Raw genomic sequence first — 27,639 nt, forward strand, 5'->3', positions numbered from 1 at the left:
AATGCTCCTCCATACAGTACATCATGGGTCCCATGTAATGCTCCTCCATACAGTACATCATGGGTCCCATGTAATGCTCCTCCATACAGTACATCATGCGCCCCATGTAATGCTCCTCCATACAGTACATCATGGGTCCCATGTAATGCTCCTCCATACAGTACATCATGCACCTCATGTAATCCTCCTCCATACAGTACATTATGGGTCCCATGTAATGACTCCATATAGTAAATCATAGGCCCCATGTAATGCTCCTCCATACAGTACATCATGCGCCTCAGGTAATGCTCCTCCATACAGTACATCATGGGTCCCATGTAATGACTCCATATAGTACATCATGGGCCCCATGTAATGCTCCTCCATACAGTACATCATGCGCCTCATGTAATGCTACTCCATACAGTACATCATGCGCCCCATGTAATGCTCCTCCATACAGTAGATCATGGGCCCAATGTAATGCTCCTCCATACAGTACATCATGGGCCCAATGTAATGCTCCTCCATACAGTACATCATGCGCCTCATGTAATGCTACTCCATATAGTACATCATGGGCCCAATGTAATGCTCCTCCATACAGTACATCATGCGCCTCATGTAATGCTACTCCATATAGTACATCATGGGCCCCATATAATGCTCCTCCATATAGTACATCATGGGCCCCGTGTAATGCCCCTCCATACAGTACCTCATGGGCCCCATGTAATACCCCTCCGTACAGCACATCATGGGCCCCATGTAATGGTCCTCCACACAGTACATCATGGGTCCCATGTAATGCTCCTCCATATAGTACATCATGGGCCCAATGTAATGCGCCTCCATACAGTACATCATGGGCCCAATGTAATGCTCCTCCATACAGTACATCATGGGTCCCCTGTAATGCTCCTCCATACAGTACATCATGGGTCCCATGTAATGACTCTATATAGTACATCATGCGCCTCATGTAATGCCCCTCCATACAGTACCTCATGGGCCCCATGTAATACCCCTCCGTACAGCACATCATGGGCCCCATGTAATGCTGCTCCATACAGTACATCATGGGTCCCATGTAATGCTCCTCCACACAGTACATCATGCGCCTCATGTAATGCTCCTCCATACAATACATCTTGGGCCCCATGTAATGCTCCTCCAGACAGTACATCATGGGTCCCATGTAATGCTCCTCCATACAGTACATCATGGGTCCCATGTAATGCTCCTCTATATAGTATATCATGGGCCCAATGTAATGCGCCTCCATACAGTACATCATGCGCCTCATGTAATGCTCCTCCATACAGTACATCATGGGCCCCATGTAATGCTCCTCCAGACAGTACATCATGGGTCCCATGTAATGCTCCTCCATACAGTACATCATGGGTCCCATGTAATGCTCCTCCATATAGTATATCATGGGCCCAATGTAATGCGCCTCCATACAGTACATCATGGGCCCAATGTAATGCTCCTCCATACAGTACATCATGGGTCCCATGTAATGCTCCTCCATACAGTACATCATGGGTCCCATGTAATGACTCTATATAGTACATCATGCGCCTCATATAATGCTCCTCCATACAATACATCATGCGCCTCATGTAATGCTCCTCCATACAGTACATCATTGGCCCCATGTAATGCTCCTCCATACAGTACATCATGGGTCCCATGTAATGCTCCTCCATACAGTACATCATGCGCCTCATGTAATGCTCCTCCATACAGTACATCATGCGCCTCATGTAATGCTCCTCCATACAGTACATCATGCGCCTCATGTAATCCTCCTCCAAACAGTACATTATAGGTCCCATGTAATGACTCCATATAGTACATCATAGGCCCCATGTAATGCTCCTCCATACAATACATCATGCACCCCAGGTAATGCTCCTCCATACAGTACATCATGCGCCTCATGTAATGCTCCTCCATATAGTACATCATGGGCCCCATGTAATGCTCCTCCATTTAGTACATCATGAGTCCCATGTAATGCTCCTCCATACAGTACATCATGCACCCCATGTAATGCTCCTCCATAGAGTACATCATGGGCCTCATGTAATGCTCCTCCATACAGTACATCATGGGCCCAATGTAATGCTCCTTCATACAGTACATCATGGGCCCAATGTAATGTTCCTCCATATAGTACATAATGCGCCTCATGTAATGCTCCTCCATATAGTACATCATGGGACCAATGTAATGTTCCTCCATACAGTACATCATGGGCCCAATGTAATGCTCCTCCATACAGTACATCATGGGTCCCATGTAATGCTCCTCCATACAGTACATCATGGGTCCCATGTAATGCTCCTCCATACAGTACATCATGGGTCCCATGTAATGTTCCTCCATATAGTTCATCATGGGTCCCATGTAATGCTACTCCATATAGTACATCATGGGCCCCATATAATGCTCCTCCATATAGTACATCATGCGCCTCACGTAATGCTTCTCCATACAGTACATCATGGGTCCCATGTAATGCTCCTCCATATAGTACATCATGGGCCCAATGTAATGCTCCTCCATACAGTACATCATGGGCCCCATATAATGCTCCTCCATATAGTACATCATGGGTCCCATGTAATGCTCCTCCATATAGTACATCATGCGCCTCATGTAATGCTCCTCCATACAGTACATCATTGGCCCCATGTAATGCTCCTCCATACAGTACATCATGGGTCCCATGTAATGCTCCTCCATACAGTACATCATGGGTCCCATGTAATGCTCCTCCATACAGTACATCATGGGTCCCATGTAATGCTCCTCCATACAGTACATCATGGGTCCCATGTAATGACTCCATATAGTACATCATGGGCCCCATGTAATGCTCCTCCATACAGTACATCATGGGCCCCATGTAATGCTCCTCCATACAGTACATCATGCGCCTCATGTAATGCTCCTCCATACAGTACATCATGGGTCCCATGTAATGCTCCTCCATACAGTACATCATGGGTCCCATGTAATGCTCCTCCATACAGTACATCATGGGCCCAATGTAATGCTCCTCCATACAGTACATCATGGGTCCCATGTAATGCTCCTCCATACAGTACATCATGCGCCTCATGTAATGCTACTCCATACAGTACATCATGGGCCCAATGTAATGCTCCTCCATACAGTACATCATGGGTCCCATGTAATGCTCCTCCATGCAGTACATCATGCGCCTCATGTAATGCTCCTCCATACAGTACATCATGCGCCTCATGTAATGCTCCTCCATACAGTACATCATGCGCCCCATGTAATGCTACTCCATACAGTACATCATGCGCCCCATGTAATGCTCCTCCATACAGTACATCATGGGCCCCATGTAATGCTCCTCCATATAGTACATCATGCTTCTCATGTAGTTCTACTCCTTACAGTACATCATGGGCCCCATTGTTATGATCCTAGTGGCTTAGGATCACAAATCTAACCAGCTAAGTAGAAGAAAATAGGACGAGCTCTGGGGATGTGGTAACTGGACTAACCGCAAACCTGATCCTAACCGCACACACTATAGGCAGCCGTGGAACGCCTCCTGAAATCCTTGACGTCTCTTCACGGCCTGAGAAACTGACTACCCCCAAAGAGAAAGTAAAGACCTCACTTGCCTCAGAGAAATAACCCCAGAGATATAGAAGCCCCCCACAAATAATAACGGTGAGTTAAGAGGAAAAGACAAACGCAGAGATGAAACAGGTTAAGCAAATGAGGCCCGCTAACGCTTCATAGCAGAAAATAGCAAGGGATCTGTGCAGTCAGTAAAAAACCCTATGCAAAAATATCCACGCAGAGAATGCGAGAACCCCCACACCAACTAACGATGTGGGGGGAGCAACTCAGCACCCCAGAGCACCAGCAAGCAGGGAAATCACATATTAGCAAGCTGGACAAAACTCATCATATACTAGGAAACATCTTGAACACAGATGAGCAAAAATAAGCAAACCAAACTTAGCTTCTCTTGGAGAGACTGATAACGGATGTAGACGGGCAATCAGAATAGCACTGAATACAACGACAACAGGCAAGGAATGAAGGACCAGGTGGATTAAATAGGAAACCTAACTAGCAGATGACGAGACAGCTGATCCTGCCAGAAACCTGCAAAATAACAGAAAGAGCCACCAGGGGAAGCCCAAAGAGAGAACTCACACAGTACCACTCACGACCACAGGAGGGAGCCCGGAAACAGAGTTCACAACAGTACACCCCCCTTGAGGAGGGGTCACCGAACCCTCACCAGAACCCCCAGGGCGATCAGGGTGAGCCACATGGAAGGCACGAACCAAATCGGCCGCATGAACATCAGAGGCGACAACCCAGGAATTATCCTCCTGACCATAGCCCTTCCACTTAACCAAATACTGAAGCCTCCGTCTTGAAATACGAGAATCCAAGATCTTCTCCACCACGTATTCCAATTCTCCCTCAACCAGCACCGGAGCAGGAGGCTCAACAGAAGGAACCACAGGCACCACATACCTCCGCAACAAAGACCTATGGAACACATTATGGATGGTAAACGATGCTGGGAGGTCCAAACTAAATGATACAGGGTTGAGGATTTCCAAAATTTTATAAGGACCGATAAAACGAGGTTTAAACTTAGGAGAAGAAACCTTCATAGGAACATAACGAGAAGACAACCACACCAAATCCCCCACACGAAGTCGGGGACCCACACAGCGACGACGGTTAGCAAAGCGCTGAGCCTTCTCTTGTGACAACATCAAATTGTCCACCACATGGTTCCAAATCTGCTGCAACCTATCCACCACAGAATCCACCCCAGGACAGTCAGAAGACTCAACCTGACCCGAGGAAAAACGAGGATGAAAACCAGAATTACAAAAAAAAGGCGAAACCAAAGTAGCCGAACTAGCCCGATTATTAAGGGCAAACTCGGCCAATGGCAAAAAAGTCACCCAATCATCCTGGTCAGCAGAAACAAAACATCTCTAATAAGTTTCCAAGGTCTGGTTAGTTCGCTCGGTTTGGCCATTCGTCTGAAGATGGAAGGCCGACGAAAAAGACAAATCAATGCCCATCTTAGCACAAAAGGACTGCCAAAATCTGGACACAAACTGGGATCCTCTGTCAGACACAATGTTTTCAGGGATGCCGTGCAGATGACCCACATTCTGAAAAAATAACGGAACCAAATCGGAGGAAGAAGGCAACTTAGGCAAGGGCACCAAATGGACCATTTTAGAAAAATGATCACAAACCACCCAGATGACAGACATTCTCTGAGAGACCGGAAGATCCGAAATAAAATCCATGGAAATATGCGTCCAAGGCCTCTTAGGAACCGGCAAAGGCAAAAGCAAACCACTGGCACGAGAACAGCAAGGCTTAGCCCGAGCACAAATCCCACAGGACTGCACAAAGGAACGCACATCCCGCGACAAGGAAGGCCACCAGAAGGATCTAGCCACCAAATCTCTGGTACCAAAAATCCCAGGATGACCCGCCAACACTGAAGAATGGACCTCGGAAATAACTCTGCTGGTCCATCTATCTGGGACAAACAGTCTCTCTGATGGACAACGGTCAGGTCTATCCGCCTGAAATTCCTGTAACACCCGTCGCAAATCTGGGGAAATGGCAGACAAAATTACCCCCTCTTTGAGGATACCAACCGGCTCAGAAACTCCAGGGGAGTCAGGCACAAAACTCCTAGAAAGAGCATCAGCCTTCACGTTCTTCGAACCAGGAAGGTACGAGACCACGAAATCGAAACGTGAGAAAAACAACGACCAACGAGCCTGTCTAGGATTCAGCCGCTTGGCTGACTCAAGATAAATCAAATTTTTATGATCAGTCAAGACCACCACACGATGCTTAGCTCCCTCCAGCCAGTGTCGCCACTCCTCAAATGCCCACTTCATTGCCAACAACTCCCGATTACCAACATCATAATTTCGTTCAGCCGGCGAAAATTTTCTTGAAAAGAAGGCACATGGCTTCATCACAGAGCAATCAGAGCTTCTCTGTGACAAAACAGCCCCTGCTCCAATTTCAGAAGCATCAATCTCGACCTGGAAGGGAAGAGAGACATCTGGCTGACATAAAACTGGAGCCGAAGAAAACCGGCGCTTCAGCTCCTGAAAGGCCTCAACAGCCGCAGGAGACCAGTTAGTCACATCAGAACCCTTCTTGGTCAAATCCGTCAAAGGTTTAACCACACCAGAAAAATTAGCAATGAAGCGACGGTAAAAATTAGCAAAACCCAAGAACTTCTGAAGACTCTTAACCGATGTAGGTTGAGTCCAATCATGAATAGCCTGGACCTTGACTGGGTCCATCTCAATAGAAGAAGGAGAAAAAATAAAGCCCAAAAAGGAAACTTTCTGGACTCCGAAGAGACATTTGGAACCCTTCACAAACAAGGCATTGGCACGCAGGACCTGAAATACCATCCTGACCTGCTTCACATGGGATTCCCAATCATCTGAAAAGACCAAAATATCATCCAGATACACAATCATAAATTTATCCAGATATTCTCGGAAGATATCGTGCATGAAGGACTGAAACACAGAAGGGGCATTAGAAAGTCCAAAAGGCATCACCAAGTACTCAAAATGGCCTTCGGGCGTATTAAATGCTGTTTTCCATTCATCGCCCTGTTTTATACGCACAAGATTATACGCACCGCGAAGATCTATCTTGGTGAACCAACTAGACCCCCTAATCCGAGCAAACAGATCAGACAACAATGGCAAGGGATACTGGAATTTGACCGTGATTTTATTTAGAAGGCGATAATCTATACAGGGTCTCAACGAACCATCCTTCTTGGCCCCCAAAAAAGAATCCCGCACCAAGAGGGGACGAGGAGGGGCGAATATGTCCCTTCTCCAAAGACTCCTTTACATAGCTCCGCATAGCGGCATGCTCTGGTACAGACAAATTAAACAGTCGTCCCTTAGGGAACTTACTACCAGGAATCAAATTTATAGCACAATCACAATCCCTATGAGGAGGTAGGGCACTGGATTTGGGCTCATCAAATACATCCTGGTAGTCCGACAAAAACTCAGGGACTTCAGAAGGAGTAGAGGAAGCAATTGATACCAATGGAGCATCGCCATGAATTCCCTGGCAACCCCAACTCAACACAGACATAGCTTTCCAATCCAGGACTGGATTATGAGCCTGCAACCATGGCAGACCCAACACGACAACGTCATGCAAATTATATAACACAAGAAAGCGAATCACCTCCTGATGTGCAGGAGTCATACACATGGTCACTTGAGTCCAGTATTGAGGTTTATTCTTGGCCAATGGTGTAGCATCAATTCCCTTCAATGGAATAGGGAACTGTAATGGCTCAAGGATAAAACCACAGCACTTGGCAAATGACAAATCCATCAGATTCAGGGCGGCACCTGAATCTACAAAAGCCATAAGTGAAGACACAAAAAAGCACAGTGAGGTCAAAAATACTCTGTTGTAAAAAAATCACAGTAATAAGCAAGTGCTAGTCAAAAGATGTAAAGAAAACAGGGTATTTAGTTGATACGTTTTTTTGCAAAAAAATGTATACTAAGCTGCTCCACCAAATCGCCAAGGTATACCCTTATAGAGCAGTCCTAACTAATGTATGCAATCCCTATCTGATGTATTTAAAACCTGATTATCTGTATAGTACCTGTATAAGCAGGGTTCAGAGAGAAAAAAATATACATGTGGACATGCAGGATGGAACAGCTTAAATGCAAATGACCCACAGAGGAGTGGTGGACTCCCCAGTCTTGTAGAAACAAGAGAACAATTATAGAACCAGAAACACATGGGCTACTTGCACACTGAACAAGTCTGTAGGAACCTGTTCAGACCACCAGAAAACTTGAAGACACAAAAAAGCACAGTGAGGTCAAAAATACTCTGTTGTAAAAAAATCACAGTAATAAGCAAGTGCTAGTCAAAAGATGTAAAGAAAACAGGGTATTTAGTTGATACGTTTTTTTGCAAAAAAATGTATACTAAGCTGCTCCACCAAATCGCCAAGGTATACCCTTATAGAGCAGTCCTAACTAATGTATGCAATCCCTATCTGATGTATTTAAAACCTGATTATCTGTATAGTACCTGTATAAGCAGGGTTCAGAGAGAAAAAAATATATACATGTGGACATGCAGGATGGAACAGCTTAAATGCAAATGACCCACAGAGGAGTGGTGGACTCCCCAGTCTTGTAGAAACAAGAGAACAATTATAGAACCAGAAACACATGGGCTACTTGCACACTGAACAAGTCTGTAGGAACCTGTTCAGACCACCAGAAAACTTGAAGACACAAAAAAGCACAGTGAGGTCAAAAATACTCTGTTGTAAAAAAATCACAGTAATAAGCAAGTGCTAGTCAAAAGATGTAAAGAAAACAGGGTATTTAGTTGATACGTTTTTTTGCAAAAAAATGTATACTAAGCTGCTCCACCAAATCGCCAAGGTATACCCTTATAGAGCAGTCCTAACTAATGTATGCAATCCCTATCTGATGTATTTAAAACCTGATTATCTGTATAGTACCTGTATAAGCAGGGTTCAGAGAGAAAAAAATATACATGTGGACATGCAGGATGGAACAGCTTAAATGCAAATGACCCACAGAGGAGTGGTGGACTCCCCAGTCTTGTAGAAACAAGAGAACAATTATAGAACCAGAAACACATGGGCTACTTGCACACTGAACAAGTCTGTAGGAACCTGTTCAGACCACCAGAAAACTTGAAGACACAAAAAAGCACAGTGAGGTCAAAAATACTCTGTTGTAAAAAAATCACAGTAATAAGCAAGTGCTAGTCAAAAGATGTAAAGAAAACAGGGTATTTAGTTGATACGTTTTTTTGCAAAAAAATGTATACTAAGCTGCTCCACCAAATCGCCAAGGTATACCCTTATAGAGCAGTCCTAACTAATGTATGCAATCCCTATCTGATGTATTTAAAACCTGATTATCTGTATAGTACCTGTATAAGCAGCTCTATAAGGGTATACCTTGGCGATTTGGTGGAGCAGCTTAGTATACATTTTTTTGCAAAAAAACGTATCAACTAAATACCCTGTTTTCTTTACATCTTTTGACTAGCACTTGCTTATTACTGTGATTTTTTTTACAACAGAGTATTTTTGACCTCACTGTGCTTTTTTGTGTCTTCAAGTTTTCTGGTGGTCTGAACAGGTTCCTACAGACTTGTTCAGTGTGCAAGTAGCCCATGTGTTTCTGGTTCTATAAAAGCCATAACTGAGTAGGATGACAGAGAGCAAATCAAAGTAACAGACAAAATGAATTTAGGCTGTACAGTACCAATGGTGACAGATCTAGCAAAGTTTTTTGTGCGCTTAGAGCATGCTGAGATAACATGAGCTGAATCACCACAGTAAAAGCACAACCCATTCTGACGTCTATGATTTTGCCGTTCAATTCTGGTCAGAATCCTATCACATTGCATAGACTCAGGTTTCTGTTCAGAAAACACCGCCAGATGGTGCGCAGGTTTGCGCTCCCGCAAACGCCGATCAATCTGAATGGCCAAAGCCATTGACTCATTCAGACTCGCAGGCGTGGGGAACCCCACCATAACATTCTTAATGGCTTCAGAAAGACCTTCTCTGAAATTTGCAGCCAGGGCACACTCATTCCATTGAGTAAGCACCGACCATTTCCGACATTTTTGACAATACACCTCAGCTTCATCCTGACCCTGAGAGAGAGCCAGCAAGGCCTTATCTGCCTGGTTCTCCAGATTAGGTTCCTCATAAAGCAATCCAAGCGCCAGAAAAAACGCATCCACATTCAGCAATGCAGGACCTCCTGGCGCCAGGGAGAAGGCCCAATCTTGAGGGTCACCACGTAACAGAGAGATAACAATTCTAACTTGCTGAGCGGAATCACCAGAGGAACGAGGTCTCAAAGAAAGAAATAATTTACAATTATTCTTAAAATTCAGAAACCTAGATCTATCTCCAGAAAAAAACTCAGGAATAGGTACTTTTGGCTCAGACATAGGACTGTGAACAACAAAATCCTGAATGCTTTGCACCCTTGCAGCAAGATGATCCACACTAGAAGTCAGACTCTAAATATCCATGTCTGCAGCTGAACTCAAAGCCACCCAGAGATTAAGGGGAGGAGAGAAGCAGGACACACTGCAGAGCAGAAAAAAAAAATTTAACTCCGGATTTCTCTTATCCCACTTTTGCGATGCATTTAACACTTTTGGCCTGTTGTACTGTTATGATCCTAGTGGCTTAGGATCACAAATCTAACCAGCTAAGTAGAAGAAAATAGGACGAGCTCTGGGGATGTGGTAACTGGACTAACCGCAAACCTGATCCTAACCGCACACACTATAGGCAGCCGTGGAACGCCTCCTGAAATCCTAGACGTCTCTTCACGGCCTGAGAAACTGACTACCCCCAAAGAGAAAGTAAAGACCTCACTTGCCTCAGAGAAATAACGTGGCATACCCAAGGGGCAGTTTCTGCGTATCCGTAGGAACTGCTCGGAGGTGGACACGTTTAAATATCAAGCTGGTGAGTTGCACCGTAGATTCAGGGAGAGAGGTTATCCCTCTGAAGTTCTTATCAAATCTTATAGGGAAGCACTTGAGAGTGACAGGTCAACTTTATTGAGGAATCGGGAAAGATCTAGGGATGCACCTGACTTGGTCAGACTCATAGGGACCTTCGATAATCAGTCTGACAGAATTTATCAGATCATTAGAAGGCATTGGGGTGTGCTCCAAGCTGATCCGAACCTCAAGGAGTTTATTACCCCTGCACCCAGCATCACTTACAGGAGGGGGAGATCAATTGGGGACCGCCTGGTACATAGTCTGTATCAAAAACCACAAGGACCAGGCACTTGGCTTGAGAGGAGACCGCTTGGCTTTTTCAGATGTGGCAACTGCTCTAAGTGCCAATATGTCAGACAGACCAAACAATTCACAAGTGCGGCGAATGGTAGATGCTTTGATATTAGGGATTTTGGCAATTGTAAATCAACAGGAGTAGTATATATGATTACCTGCCCTTGTCCCCTCGACTATATTGGTAAAACCAAAAGGGAGTTGAGAACAAGATTTGGGGAACATCTCGGGGACATAAGGCATAACAGGGATACCCCGGTTGCCCGACACTTTAATCAGGTACATGGGGGTACCCTGGCTGGCATTACTTTCTGTATGATTGATTTGCTGAGACCGAGGGTACGAGGAGGCAACTTTGATCAAGCCCTCCTTAAACGAGAAGCGGAATGGATTTTTCGCATGCAATCTATGTCGCCAAAAGGATTGAATGAATCCCTGACCTATACGTGTTTCCTGTAACTTAGCATACTTATTTATCTGATATACATCATGAGACTGTCTTTGCGCTTGTCCCATTGGGCATTGATGAATGGGATACCTGATTGTGAGACCGCCATACCAAACTCTACAGCTTATTTGTAGGGGTCGATTGTGACCTTTTATTAACTTTATCTGTCTCCTTGCCATCATTACCACACGCACACTCTCGTTACCGTTTCTTAATGGTGTGGTTATATTTATTCTTATTATTATTTTTCTACACCATCACTATTCAAAAGCATGGGCCATTGAAGTTTGTCCTGCTGGGAAGTGAACTCTTGTACATTATTTATTCACTACCTAGCTTTAGCGCAGTAGCGCTGATCATCTTGTCAGTATACTGCTTGTCTTTGCGCCTGCGTTGTCCTCAGGATTCTGCTGGGACTGGGCGCATGCGTGGTGTAGCTGATCACACCAAATATGGCGGCGCCCAGTACGTATTATGCGAACTCTAGCATTTTTGGCTCTTCTACTATGAAGCTTACATGCGCCGCCTCCGGACAGGTGTCTGGGCGCATGCGCAACCTGGCGGTCAATGTCTATCATGGCGGCGCCCAGTACATACCATGCGGTGTGAGACGGTCTCGGGGGATTTGTGCCTGGTGCGGTATGTTAATCATCTTATTAATAATCGGGGTGTCTGTTCGGGGGGGTGGGAGCCCCTGATTGATATGGACATAAGTTATATTTGCTTATTGGCACGCATCAATGGACCGTGCTTGTATTGCTACATCCGGTGCTATCCGGAAAAATGAGGGGAGGAGAGGCTTTAGGCATCCTGCTAATTGCTCAACAGGTGCCACATTCTGCTATATAAGTCCCCTCCCCTGGGATCTAATCAGGTCTGTCCTGGCATTAGGGCACCTGTATCATTGACCTCCGGTTCATCATATCCGTTCTCTGCCCCCTGAGGAACCGTATGACGGGGAAACGCGTCGGGGCGTCCTACTGACAGCTAAGTTTCTTCGCTTGGGGGACAATACCCCCTTTACTGGCTGCCTTTAAAATCATTCATTGTGGTCTACTGCATTGTGTATTAACATAGACACTTACCACTGGTTATCATTTTGTTCATGAGTAGTAGCAATTGTCTTGAGGTGTGCAACAGTGTTGATACACTGGTTTATTTATCTATTCTAACTACTACTCAATGTTGCCAGGGGAGTGAACCAGGTCATTTGTCATATATGTTTCTTTTCTTTATTTGAGGTCCAACCTTCTATGTATATAGTTGTATCTTCTTTAGCTGTGCAATAGAACTGACACATAAAAAATCCTGTATGAGTGTAATGTTATATATGCTCTAAGTGTATGTCTATGGTATTGCCATCACCCTAATTTGGGCCTCAATAAGGAAGGTTGACATTATATTTGTGTGCACCTTAGCTTAGTCTACCCTACGCTTTCTTCATTTCTGCTAATTGCTTTATGTTTTCCCTCCTATAGTTGGCTAGGTCCTAACAGGGCCAGTAGGCATCAGCCGTCGCGGAGTGGGGGCGCCAAATTATCTATCAGGGTGCCAACCTCCACTGTCAGGAAGGGTCAGTAGGTGAGCGTAGGGTCATTGGCTTAGGGCAGGTGCACCTAGTAGATGCGTTTATTTAAATTTTTCTGATTTCACTGGGAAGTGGTACTTTTTAAATATATCTTATTAAAAATTCAATTTTTTAAAGGGATAATATGTTACACAACCTCAGAGAAATAACCCCAGAGATATAGAAGCCCCCCACAAATAATAACGGTGAGTTAAGAGGAAAAGACAAACGCAGAGATGAAACAGGTTAAGCAAATGAGGCCCGCTAACGCTAGATAGCAGAAAATAGCAAGGGATCTGTGCGGTCAGTAAAAAACCCTATGCAAAAATATCCACGCAGAGAATGCGAGAACCCCCACACCAACTAACGATGTGGGGGGAGCAACTCAGCACCCCAGAGCACCAGCAAGCAGGGAAATCACATATTAGCAAGCTGGACAAAACTCATCATATACTAGGAAACATCTTGAACACAGATGAGCAAAAATAAGCAAACCAAACTTAGCTTCTCTTGGAGAGACTGATAACGGATGTAGACAGGGGCAATCAGAATAGCACTGAATACAACGACAACAGGCAAGGAATGAAGGACCAGGTGGATTAAATAGGAAACCTAACTAGCAGATGACGAGACAGCTGATCCTGCCAGAAACCTGCAAAATAACAAAAAGAGCCACCAGGGGAAGCCCAAAGAGAGAACTCACACAGTACCACTCACGACCACAGGAGGGAGCCCGGAAACAGAGTTCACAACACCCCATGTAATGCTCCTCCATATAGTACATCATGGGTCCCATGTAATGCTCCTCCATACAGTACATCATGGGCCCAATGTAATGCTCCTCCATACAGTACATCATGGGTCCCATGTAATGCTCCTCCATACAGTACATCATGCGCCTCATGTAATGCTACTCCATATAGTACATCATGGGCACCATGTAATGCTACCCCATATAGTACATCATGGGCCCCATATAATGCTCCTCCATATAGTACATCATGCGCCTCACGTAATGCTCCTCCATACAGTACATCATGGGTCCCATGTAATGCTCCTCCATATAGTACATCATGCGCCTCATGTAATGCTACTCCATACAGTACATCATGGGACCCATGTAATGCTCCTCCAGACAGTACATCATGGGTCCCATGTAATGCTCCTCCATACAGTACATCATGCGCCTCATGTAATGCTCCTCCATACAGTACATCAAGGGCCCCATATAATGCTCCTCCATATAGTACATCATGGGCCCCATGTAATGCTCCTCCATATAGTACATCATGGGTCCCATGTAATGCTCCTCCATACAGTACATCATGGGCCCAATGTAATGCTCCTCCATACAGTACATCATGGGCCCAATGTAATGCTCCTCCATACAGTACATCATGGGTCCCATTTAATGCTCCTCCATACAGTACATCATGTGCCTCATGTAATGCTACTCCATATAGTACATCATGGGCCCCATGTAATGCTCCTCCATATAGTACATCATGGGCCCCGTGTAATGCCCCTCCGTACAGTACCTCATGGGCCCCATGTAATGCCCCTCCGTACAGCACATCATGGGCCCCATGTAATGCTCCTCCATACAGTACATCATGGGTCCCATGTAATGCTCCTCCATACAGCACATCATGCGCCTCATGTAATGCTCCTCCATACAGTACATCATGGGACCCATGTAATGCTCCTCCATACAGTACATCATGCGCCTCATGTAATGCTCCTCCATACAGTACACCATGCGCCTCATGTAATGCTCCTCCATACAGTACATCATGCGCCTCATGTAATGCTACTCCATATAGTACATCATGAGCCCCATATAATGCTCCTCCATATAGTACCTCATGGGCCCCATGTAATGCCCCTCTGTACAGCACATTATAACGGTCAAGGCTAGAAAAGAGAGTGGACCCTCTGGACCGTGGGAAGACCTACCCCTGGGCGAGCGGACCTAGATGGAACCGACCCCTATACAGGGACCGTCAGGGACAGGCCCAGAGGTCACTTACCGAGAGGGATGGCTCCCAGAAGGAGAAACAGAAGGCACAGAGGAGGAATCCGGGAAGACAGAGACAACTGGAGGCTGGAGACCGGAACGGCAAGAGACTGTGGAAAAAGCAACAAAGGCAAGGTAAGAAACAGAAGCAAAAACTAGGAGAATCCAAAGGGAACAATGGGAAGCAAAAACGGAGAAGGGTGAAGACAAGCACGGAACCAGACAGTACTGAGTACTAAGCACAGGAAGGAAGGGCCAGAAGCACAGACAATGCTATGACAATCAGGCACCTAAGCGCAGGAGAGACTGCCTCTTATAGCAGAGGCAGAGACGGGATTGTGTTGTGAAATTGGATTTTGGGCTCCCCCGGTGGCCACTGGTGGAATTGAACTTGTGTGCATCATCCCCTCTGTTCACCTGTTCCCATCAGGATGTGGGAGTCGCTATTTAACCTTGCTCCTCTGTCACTTCCATGCCGGTCAACATTGTAATCAGAAGCCTTTCTGTGCATGTTCCTGCTTCTAGACAACTCCCAGCTAAGTCGGACTTTTGTCCTTGTTTGTTTTTTGCATTTTGTTCCAGTTCACAGCTGCAGTTTCGTTTCTGTGTCTGGAAAGCTCTTGTGATCTGAAATTGCCACTCTGATGTTATGAGTTAATACTAGAGTCTTAAAGTAATTTCAGGATGGTATTTTGATAGGGTTTTCAGCTGACCATGAAAGTGCCCTTTCTGTCTTCCTGCTATCTAGTAAGCGGACCTCGATTTTGCTAAACCTATTTTCATACTACGTTTGTCATTTTCATCTAAAATCACCGCCAATATATGTGGGGGCCTCTGTCTGCCTTTCGGGGAAATTTCTCTAGAGGTGAGCCAGGACTGTATTTTCCTCTGCCAGGATTAGTTAGTCCTCCGGCTGGCGCTGAGCGTCTAGGGATAAAACGTAGGCACGCTACCCGGCTACTGTTAGTTGTGCGGCAGGTTTAGTTCATGGTCAGTTTAAGTTTCCATCCTTCCAAGAGCTAGTTCATATGTATGCTGGGCTATGTTCTCTTGCCATTGAGAACCATAACAGGATTGGTTGCGGGAACTACTGACCTTAGACCCCAGGAAGTAGGATTTGGCACAATGCGTCTGCGCTTATTAACAAAACTAGAGCGCCTGCGCAGACTCTGCATTCCCCCAGAGACTGAAGAACCCGGAAGTGAAGAGGAGTTGCTGACATGGCTGGACCCGGAAGTGGAATGCCGGGCGCGCACCACTGCAGGAGAGGAGAGAGTGACCGAGCGACGGGAGCGCGCAGCAGCTAGAGCGGATGCCCCAGCCAGAGAGGCGGAGTGGAGACACTCGGGCTCGGCGACAGGAGCGTGGCGGGCAGCGGCAGCGGTAACAGCGCGGCGGGCAGCGGCAGCGGTAACAATACCCCCTTCCTTACAACTCCCCCTACGTAAACTGGCAAAAAATTTGTTAAGAATACGAGGAGCATCAATGTTCTCCATAGGCTCCCAAGATCTCTCCTCAGGACCAAAACCCTTCCAATCAACCAAGAAAAAATCCTTTCCACAAATTTTCTTAACAGCTAAAATATCCTTCACCTCGAAAATATTGTCAGTGCAGACAGGTTGCGAAGAAAAACTAGATGAAGGATGGAAGCGGTTAAAGACCACTGGTTTAAGTAGAGAAACATGGAAAGTATTGGGAATACGGAGCGAGGCAGGCAATCTCAGCTTGTAGGCGACGTCGTTGACCCGACGCAGAATCTCAAAAGGACCAACGTAGCGTGGACCAAGCTTGTAGGAAGGAATCTTGAGTCTTATGTATCTTGAAGAAAGCCAGACTTTATCACCTGGCATGAAAGGAGGGGAATCCAAACGCTTTTTGTCAGCTAGTCTCTTCATCCTTATGGAAGCTTTATCAAGCGAGTTCTTAACCTCAGCCCAGATCGTGGAAAAATTGCGAGCTAAAGAGTCTGCGGCTGGGACTCCGGAGACTGAAGAGACTGGTAGAGGCAAACTAGGATGCTGTCCGAATACCACAAAGAAAGGAGTCTTCGCTGAAGCTTCACTGGAGTGGTTATTGAAAGCAAACTCTGCCCAAGGAAGCAGATCGACCCAATCATTATGATGAGAATTAGTGAAGTGTCGCAGATAGGCAGCTAAAGTCTGGTTAGTTCGCTCAGCTTGACCGTTAGTTTGAGGGTGATAGGCGGAAGAAAAGTCCAGAGACACCCCTAGAAGTTTGCACAGAGCTCTCCAGAAGCGGGAAGTAAACTGAGTCCCTCTGTCAGACACGACGTGAAGAGGGAAGCCATGGAGTCTGAAAATATTCTGGATGAATATCTTCGCCAACTGAGGAGCAGAAGGTAAACCGGATAACGAAATGAAGTGAGCCATTTTGGAGAACCGATCTACTACGACAAGGATAACTGTACATCCGGAGGAACTTGGTAAGTCGGTAACGAAATCCATGGCAATATCCTGCCAAGGTGCTGACGGAACAGGAAGAGGAAGGAGATTGCCAAAAGGTAACTGTCTGGGTACCTTGTTCCTGGCACAGGAAGGGCAAGATGCGACAAACTCTTTGACGTCCAGGCGTAACGTAGGCCACCAATAATGGCGAGAGATGAGGAGGAAAGTCTTCTTCGATCCTGCATGTCCAGCCACTTTCGAAGAATGACCCCAGGACAACACTCTCACTTTGTCGCAATCAGAGACAAGGGTTTTACCTGGCGGAGGAAGAATCATTTGCAGCGGCGCCACTGTTAGGACTTTGGAGGGATCAATGATGTATGCCGGATGTTCCACAGAATCAAGAGGCTGAAAAGACCTGGACAGCGCATCTGCTTTGACATTCTTGTTGCCGGGACAAAAACGTAACTCAAATTCAAAACGGGCAAAGAATAGAGACCATCTGGCTTGTCGAGGATTTAGTCTTTGTGCAGTTTGAAGATATGCAAGATTCTTATGATCAGAGTAGATTACAAAAGGATGCACAGATCCTTCTAACAAATACCTCCATTCTTCCAAAGCCATTTTGATGGCCAACAACTCACGATCTCCAATAGTATAGTTCCGTTCGGAAATCGAAAAGGCTTTAGAATAGAAGCCGCAGGGAACCACCCGACCTTCAGAAGTCTTCTGCGAGAGCACAGCTCCGGCACCCGTGGAAGAAGCATCTACTTCCAGAATGAAAGGTTTATTAACTTCAGGGTGATGCAAGATCGGAGCGGAGGAGAAGGACTTCTTAAGAGATTCAAAGGAATTCTCAGCATCCGGGATCCAGGCTTTCGAGCAGGAACTCTTACGGGTGAGAATGGAGAGAGGCTGGATCACAGATGAGAAATGCGGAATGATTTGCCTATAATAATTGGCAAACCCAATAAATCATTGGATGGCCTTTACTCCACAGGGACGCGGCCAATTAAGAATGGCTGTTACCTTCTCAGGATCCATCTTAAGGCCGGAATCCGAGATGATGTACCCGAGGAACTGCAAGGAAGTCTGTTCGAACAGACATTTCTCAAACTTGGCGTACAAGTGGTTCTCTCTCAGACGTTGCAAGACTTTGCGAACACTTCTTCGATGAGATGGAAGATCAGAGAAAAAAACAAGGATGTCATCCAAATATACCACTACACATGAGTAGAGAAGATCTCGGAATACATCGTTGACGAATTCTTGAAAAACCGCGGGGGCATTGCAAAGGCCGAAAGGCATGACCAAATACTCGTAGTGGCCGTCCCGAGTGTTAAATGCGGTTTTCCATTTGTCGCCGGAGCGTATTCGGACAAGGTTATAAGCTCCCCGCAAGTCAAGTTTCGTAAAGATACGAGCACCACGAAGACGGTCGAAGAGCTCTGGAATAAGAGGCAGAGGGTACCTGTTTTTAACAGTGATGTTGTTCAACCCTCGATAGTCAATACAAGGACGTAAAGATCCGTCCTTCTTCTTTACGAAGAAAAATCCCGCTCCTGCGGGAGAGGAAGATTTTCGGATGAAACTGTCAAGGTGAAAATATATATCTTTATATACTTTTGTACTTTTATACTTTTATACCGTGAAACAATAAGTTTTTCCTATCTGCTAGCTAATGCATATGTAATTGTATTTAAAAATGGTTGCCAGTGTTCAGTTTCGTTTCAGGTTAGTGACCGAAGAGTTAACTTTCATTTCTTTGGAAACGAAACTAAAGGAATGTGAAGAAAAGGAGGAATCCACCAGAAGACGTCAGAACAAATCAGAAAGACTGGATGCTAGCTTAAACCCCGCCTAATGCACGCCTTCCCCTAACACTCAATATAGTATTGTGTATTTTAGAATAAAGCCAGTTGGTGTGACCGCTGCAGACATGTGTGGATGCACGGGGCATTAACTAAGTTTGAACCAGCTACCTGTCTGATTTATTCTTATCCGGTACCAGATGCCCTGCACACATATTAATTTGGAATGACTGGTGAAGGAAGGGTAATTGTCGTATTACGACCCCGACAATTTTGGCGCGACCAACGGGGGGCGTGGCCAGCGATCCGAGACCCTCTGGACCCATGCCTGGATGTCTGTGGATGATACCCGTAGTGGCTGACTTCGAGGACTGATCACCCTCTGCACGCGGTAAGTGGCGATCATGTACACTGTATATGTCACACTTGCTAGTGTCTCAGCCGTTATTGGTTTGTCTGTAGTCTCCTTGGGTCCGGGAGGTGAATGATCGAGTGGTGAGATCAAACGTGATCCTGTGCCACGCTCTGAACCAGCAACTGAGAGACGTCGCATCCTGTGCGACCTCTGTACACCACACCTCCTCCATCGGTCATTGTACTCCGTTCAACCATCCTACCCGTGACTATTGTCTAGTAGTGAAGTGGAGTGATAAATTGAGCTAGTTGTAGATTGTGGGGCGGCTTAGAGAAGGGATAGGAGACGCAGCCTCTGTGATATTGTACCAGCTAGGTAATTTAAGACGTCCCGAGCAGGGACCACCTGTATTTCTGTGGAGGGCTCTCACTAGGAGACCGCCTCCCGACTGTTTAGAATATCGTGGCAGGATAGTCTGTTAATCACTGGTGTTCAGGTTAGGGACAGAAAATATTGAGCGCGAGGCTCTAATTTTTCTAATACGTTGAGCGAGATTCCGTATTGCAGAATACCAGTGTTGATATCGCTGCCAGCGATCCTGAGCTATAGCAGGGCGTAGTATTCTGTGAGCCAAGCTGCGTATCTTAAAGCAAAAGAAGTCTGTGCCCCACAAGTTAGATGAGGATGCCGTGGAAGTCAAGACAGTAGTCACGGGAGGGCAAGAGGCAGTCAAGAAGCTTATCTGCGAGTTGCGCGAGGCTTAAAGAACAAAGGATGAGAATAGGTTGATGGAGGGGAGGATCAGATAATGTAGAGCCCGTGTTTGGTTATAAAATGCCTGTGAACTGTGATCTTACAGATTGTAAAATGGCCGCCGTGCCACTGATGATGAAAATGTAGTCTCAGCCAGCGCCCTGTAATGGTGGCGAGACGAGATCTCCAGAAGCGTAGGAGTGTCCTGTTTGTGTTGTGCAGAATCCAATCTGGGTGGAGACCTGCCTTGTGTGTGCGTACGGACCGTCTTTGGGGCTCCGCCCAGACCACGGAGGATTATAGGAAAGTTTTGTAGAAATTAGGTCTGAAAACTGCTGTAATTTGTGACTTTGTAGAAGATACGGAGCTTTGTATCAGTGCTATGTAGTGTAGGGGAGGGGCTGAGCAGACCGCTGCAAGATTTCTTTGTCAGTTTTTTTCTTCTTTCTCCTTATCTACGCTATGTGCCGGAGAAGAAAGGGGGGCAGGGAGCTGGGCCTCGCTTCTCCCTTGTGCGCTGTGGAATGCAGTGATCTTTCTTATCTCCGTGTTACTAGATGGGAGGGGCTGAGTGAATCCCTGCGCGACCTGCTTGCAATTCTTCCCCTCGGCGCTGTGGGCTACGGGGGAGGGGGGGGCCATGTATTGCATTCCAAAGTTTTCTCTGTCCTTGGTTTAATACACACTGAGAGATTTGTATTTGAAGCAATAAGTACTGTATGAGATTGGAAGTGAAATAGACCTGTGTCTAGTCTTCGATGAAAACTTGTAAGTAATTGAAAGATTGGTAAAAGCCACCAATATATCCTGGACTGCCGAGAAGTTCTATGGGCGTCTTATGGTAGTGTTTGAAGATCTGGGATTCCCATTGTAGTAAAAAGCCCATTTATACCTTTTTGTAGTAGATCCGATATTGGGATTTCCACTCCGGATGATGCATTGCAAATAGTAAAAGGTTTTCAAAAGAATTTAGTCCAGCAGGAAAGGAAAGGGGTTAAATCAGCAGCGCTTCTTACTGTCTATGTAACAGACTTTAGTTTCTGCCTCCTCCCTTCGTACACGTGAGTCCAGCTTCACATTCCAATACGCCTTTAACCCCGTATGGGAATTTCATTATCTCCCCAGCCCCGCCATGCAAATTCTCAGATCAAGAGCTTGTTTTAATTAGAGTAAATGACAGACCCAATAAATATACTCTTATAAAACCTATCCCTGTGGGACCTTTCCCTGAAGTTACTGCTCAGTTCGTAATCTCTTCTATATGTTCGGTAAATTTACTGGGGGCAGTTTTATTATTACAGTTCTGCTCCAGGATATAATTCCAAGATGATGGTCAGATGGTCCTTGCGTTATATAACTCCTATGCAGATGAATATAAAGAGATGTGTATCCTACTTGCCTTTCCTACGGTTATGATGGTCCTGATAGACCCAGATTCTCCCCCAATAATGCCTGTAGAACCAGTAAAAGTGTTTCTCAAACCTGGTGCTCCTTTTCCCAAAGTCCATCAGTACCCTTTGAAACATGATCAGGAGCAGTGCCTCAAGGGGCAAATGTTATTCGATAATGGTGCCCTGATACCCTGTGTTTCCCCAGGTAACACACCCGTGTTTCCCGTTAAGAAAAAAAAGGGGGGGCCAGTTATAACCCAAGAGTGTCAGGCCTACCTTGCCGCTCATGGCCCCTTGCATCCAGGAGACGCTATGTCCACCCAAAGAGGGAATTTGCCCTGTGATACAGTGTTACACACTGCAGGCCCCGTGTATGATTCAAAGACACCCGAGCACTGCCGTACAGTATTGCAGACAGAGCTCACCTGCAGGACATGCTACAGGTGTGCTGATTCAGCTTCAGGGAGACAAACAGAGACCTGTTGCTTATTACAGCGGCCGCCTGGATACGGTGGCAAGACAAAGCCCCTTCTGTGTTCGGCCCGTGTTGTCTGTCCAGCTGTTGCTACACAAGTCTTCAGAGATTGTTTTGGATTACCCACTGATGGTCCACACCCCACATAATGTACATAGTATCTTTAACCAGGTACAATCAAGCCACATATGTCCATGGCTGGACAGCTGCGACTTCGGTGTGCTATTCTCATGCCTACTAATGTGACTTTGAAAAGGTGCACTGTCCTGAACCCCGCTACTCTTCCCCTAGTTCCCCTGGATCCAAAGGGGGGAGGAGTAGGTGACATGAAAAAGGACACTCTTTTTCTTTCTAGAATGGATCCAGAGGAACAAGATTAGGTTTCCAAACCCCATGATTGTCTAGAATTGATGTCTCAGGAAACGGCTGGTCTCTAGTGTGCCTATTCTAATGCTGATTTTGAGCTTTTTGTAGATGGATCCCGTCACCAAGATGACCGAGGACGCTTCTGTACCAGATATGCTGTGGTCTCAGAACATGAGATAATCAAGGTAGAGTCAATGCCAGCTCATATGTCTGCACAAGAAGCAGAGCAAACTAGCAGAAGGTAAGACTGTAAATATCTACACTGATTCCAGGTATGCTTTTGGCATTACACACGATTATGGGCCTATCTGGAGAGCCAGGGCTTTCCTGACAGCAAATGGCCACCCCATTAAACATGCTGAGGCAGTCCAGCAACTTATGAATGCACTACAGTTTCCCACCTAAGCAGGCATCATAAAGGTAAAGGCACATAGCAAAGGCACTGATGGACGGACGAAGGGTAACACACTGGCAGACCAGGCTGCCAAGAAAGCAGCAAGCACTCCTGTAGCCTCTAGAGTACATCACCTAGACACCCCACCATCTCCACTTGTGTTGAAAGACATCTTAGCCCGGTTACAAGAACAGGCAAGTAAGGAGGAGAAAAATAGGTGGCAAAAGATAGGGGCTTGCTCTGATACCGTCACTGGGCTATGGGGGAGGGGTGAAAAGGTCTGCCTACCACAGGTACTGTACCCAATGATGGCACAGGTTCTGCACAGGAATGTGCACCACTCGAAGACGGCCATGTGTGACACCCTACAGAAACAATGGATTGCCTCCGGGTTTTCCACCTGCGCAGAAAGCCAGGTACAGAGCTGCATGATATGTGCCACACATAATCAGAGTAGGACAGTGAAAACCCCATCCAAACACACTCCCCGGCCCCTTTAACCAATTCCAGAGACTGCAGATTGATTATATTCAGTTACCCAGGGTAGGGACGTATGAGTATGTGTTGGTCTGCATTGATTTATTTTCAGGTTGGCCAGAAGCCTACCCAGTTGCCAAAGCTACGGCTAAGACAACGGCGAAGAAACTGATGGCTGAGATCATATGCAGGTATGGAGTTCCTGAAGTCATTGAAAGCGATCGGAGTTCCCATTTTACTGGAGAGATCATGTCAGAGGTAATGGCAGCACTGGGGGTAAGTCAAGCATTGCATACTCCATCCGCAGAGCAGTGGAAAAGTGGAGAGACTAAATGGAACTCTTAAGCTTAAAATCCAGAAGGCAATGGCAGAGACTGGTAAACCATGGACAGAATGCCTTCCTCTAGCTTTGTTTTCAGTAAGATATACCCCAAACAGGAAGACAGGACTGTCACCGTATGAGATTCTGTTTGGCAGGAGCCCCAATCTTGAATGTTTCTTTCCACAACAGTTGCAGCTCAAGTACCAGGACTTGACTAGCTATGTGCAGGCCTCACATGGACACCTTGCCAAAGTGCATTTAACTGTCTTCAGTTCTCTTCCAGACCCAGACAAGGTTCCTGGACACCATCCCTTTGTGCCAGGAGACCTGGTGTATGTGAAAAAGTTTGTGCGCAGAGATTGTCTCCAGCCGAGATTTGAAGGACCTCACACGGTGATCCTGGTCACCCCCACTGCAGTAAAACTTGAAGGAAAGAGCACCTGGATTCACGCCTCACACTGTAAAAGAGACCGAACCAGTGTTTAGTCACAGAAGTGACTGAAGGGAAATGTTGCTGTTGTTTTTGATCGTGGAACTGAGGGCCATCCTTGCCCCTACCTCTTCGGCCCCTATTGTAAATAAGAATTCTGGTCCCACTATATTCTGGGTAAACCTGACAGCCCCGGCAAATATCTGGCAATTTGATTTCTGTGATGTAGTCAAGTGCCTTGAGACTGAACGGGTGGTAGAGGGGACCATCCAGTTTTATATGTGTGTTACCAGAAATGACAACAATAACTGTTATTGTTGGTCAGATGCTGCCTGGAATACGGGAGATGATTGGGAATATAAATCTAGTGAAGCCATGTCCCCAAGGATGGGACGGGTAGGAGTCTTCGTGAGAGAATGCATCTAACAGCCCTTCTGCAACCACTTAGGGGCTGTAAATGGGGTAAAAGCTGTCACCCCCTCCTCCTGAATCTTGAAAACCCCCAATCTGCTGATCTGCAGACGTTCGTATTAGGAAGGCATTATAATTATGTATTTAGTGCTGGACCCTATGCGTATTTAGGCCATATACAGCTCCAGGATATTAGTTTCAGACCAACCAAAGCCCCCGTTACCAGTACACCTAAAACAGGCCCAGGTGAGCGTTTGCAAAATGTAGTTAATGAAGTGATCCCCATTCCAGGTCTCAGTTGGCAAGAGGTTTTCTCCATAGAAACACAAACAGCCCCAAGGAAAAACCTATGGTTAGAATGGGTGAGATACAATGTAAGAGTCCAAAATATCTCTGTAGGATGTATTGCTTGTGCTGCTGCGAATACGCATCTATACACACATGCACTGCTTTTTCCTGATGACAACACCACTGCCTGTGTCATGAATTTGCTGAAAGGTTTGAAGCCCACTGATTGTCCAGATTGTGTCCCACTGATTCATAAGAAACCCAAACTAAAGGTCCCAGGAGAAGTAATCGTATTAGCTGACAATTACACCTGCTATAATTCCCAAGACACCACAGGTACACCAGTAGGGATCTTCAAGACAGGTTTCTGCAAAGGGAACAGTTCTCTAGATACTGATTTGCTAATTAAACATACACAATATATGTACACCAAAGATACCTGATGAACCTACCAGAAAGAGGAGAAGTTTTGATCAGCTCCACATGAGTTATGAGGAAGATCCACTAGTATATATTGATGCCATTGGAGTGCCAAGGGGGGTGCCTGACCAGTTTTGAAGCCCAGAACCAGATTTATGCCGGCATTGCTTCTATAGTACCACAGATGCAGATTAATAAAAATGTTGAATGGATCAAATATATATATTACAATGAACAAAGATTTGTTAATTATAGCTGTGATGCCTTCCAGGGTATAGTTGAGGATTTGGGCCCTAACACTTGTATGACCCGTGCTGCAACCCGACCTAAGAGAATTACACTGAATCCTGTCCAGACAAGATCACATGCAGTGATATAAGAAGCTGACACAGGATTGTGGTTGGCGGATAGTGGGGACATTAACTTTTGGAAGTAGGCTGACAGTAATCCTTTTGGGAAGGAGCTGTAGACCAGCATGTCATGTCACCCCCACCACCAGAGAACCGACCACATCAGGTAGGGTAAGACAGATACAGGAGTATTATCCCTGGAGGCCCACTGACTAGCTAGCTACGCAAAAACAATTGGCTGACCCTGAGAACCAACCTTTCTCATTCTACAGACAAATAATGACCATATGATAGATGTATAAATCCACCTAGGCAGGCCTAGGTAGTTAGTGAGCACAAAAACAGGTGACGTGCTAGGACGCAAATTAAGATCTTCTACAGATGTGACAAAGGAGAGAATGTAGAGCTATACTTTGGACGGTTACAGCTGAAATGGGAAGACATGGAATACAGTCCCATGAACCCACTTGATGTTAGAGTATTGGTAAATACATTCATTGACGGTATGACCAAAGATTTACGAGACGAAATATAGACAGCCAGACCTGAATGGCGAAATGTAGATCCGAAAGACCTGAAGGTTTCTAAAGAAGTTGAACAAATTAGGACAATAAGACGACGTGTCATGTATGCTGGAGCAGACACATCTTTCTTCTCCAGTTGGTTAGGTGGGATCAAGGGATTCCTTCAATAAGTTTGTTTAGTACTAATTGCCCTCCTTATAATTGAATCGATAATCCTCTGTTGTGTTATTCCCTTGTATAAAAAGGTTATTGCCAAAGCAATTCCGACTGGCACCTTCCTCAATCAAGAAGTAGACCCACCAGAGTACGATGGTACTGATCCAGGGGAGATCCCTAAGTACATTCCTCTCAAGAGAGTAGACAAAACCCCCCATTCTCAGATGATGCTAAGAGATTTAGTTTAGGGACAGTGGGAGAACTCCATGTGAGGTTAGTGAAGGGTTCAGCTGCCTGGAGGCCTCTCACTAGGGGAGAGTTTCTGAGGTGTCTGGATGAAGAAATCCACCTCCCCTTTTCCCATCACATGGACAGTCTCGAAGGATCTTTCTTCAAGGGAAAAACTTAGTGTTTAGGGGGGATTGTCAAGGTGAAAATATATATCTTTATATATATTTGTACTTTTATACTTTTATACCGTGAAACAATAAGTTTTTCCTATCTGCTAGCTAATGCATATGTAATTGTATTTAAAAATGGTTGCCAGTGTTCAGTTTCGTTTCAGGTTAGTGACCGAAGAGTTAACTTTCATTTCTTTGGAAACGAAACTAAAGGAATGTGAAGAAAAGGAGGAATCCACCAGAAGACGTCAGAACAAATCAGAAAGACTGGATGCTAGCTTAAACCCCGCCTAATGCACGCCTTCCCCTAACACTCAATATAGTATTGTGTATTTTAGAATAAAGCCAGTTGGTGTGACCGCTGCAGACATGTGTGGATGCACGGGGCATTAACTAAGTTTGAACCAGCTACCTGTCTGATTTATATAACAACTGATACCGCGCTTGGGAACAGATTAGGAGGGAGAGGGGGGGGGGGGGGGGGAAAAAAGGGAACTACCCCTAAATGTGAAAATGTAGCCAGACTAAGAAAATGTACAACAAAAAACGAAACTATCCACTGTAATTTGTCACAAGTCGAATAGATAACTACTCATAATGTCAAACTGCTTGCTTACTCACAAAAAATACATATGCACCGGCATGTATCCACACTCCCACAGGAGTAACCACAAGTGTCCGCACACTAATAGGTTAATGACCACAATGACTACAAGCGATAATGGTTCTTACCATATGGAGGTGTAGTTGTGGGATGATGGCTGTATTATCAGGCTTTCACCTCGCTGTTCGTATTGAATACCGAAAATGGTGTGCGGCGCCTCACCGCTGCACGCGGTAGGTGTATAGGTAGGATACCCTGTGGGTGGCACCTTGAGAATAGGTGCACGGCTGTTCGTGCCGCCTGGATAGATGCCAGGTGCAATTGTTCAGTGCAGAGCCAGGG

This window comes from Ranitomeya variabilis, chromosome 2 (genome assembly GCF_051348905.1).
Source record: "Ranitomeya variabilis isolate aRanVar5 chromosome 2, aRanVar5.hap1, whole genome shotgun sequence".
NCBI lineage: Eukaryota > Metazoa > Chordata > Amphibia > Anura > Dendrobatidae > Ranitomeya > Ranitomeya variabilis.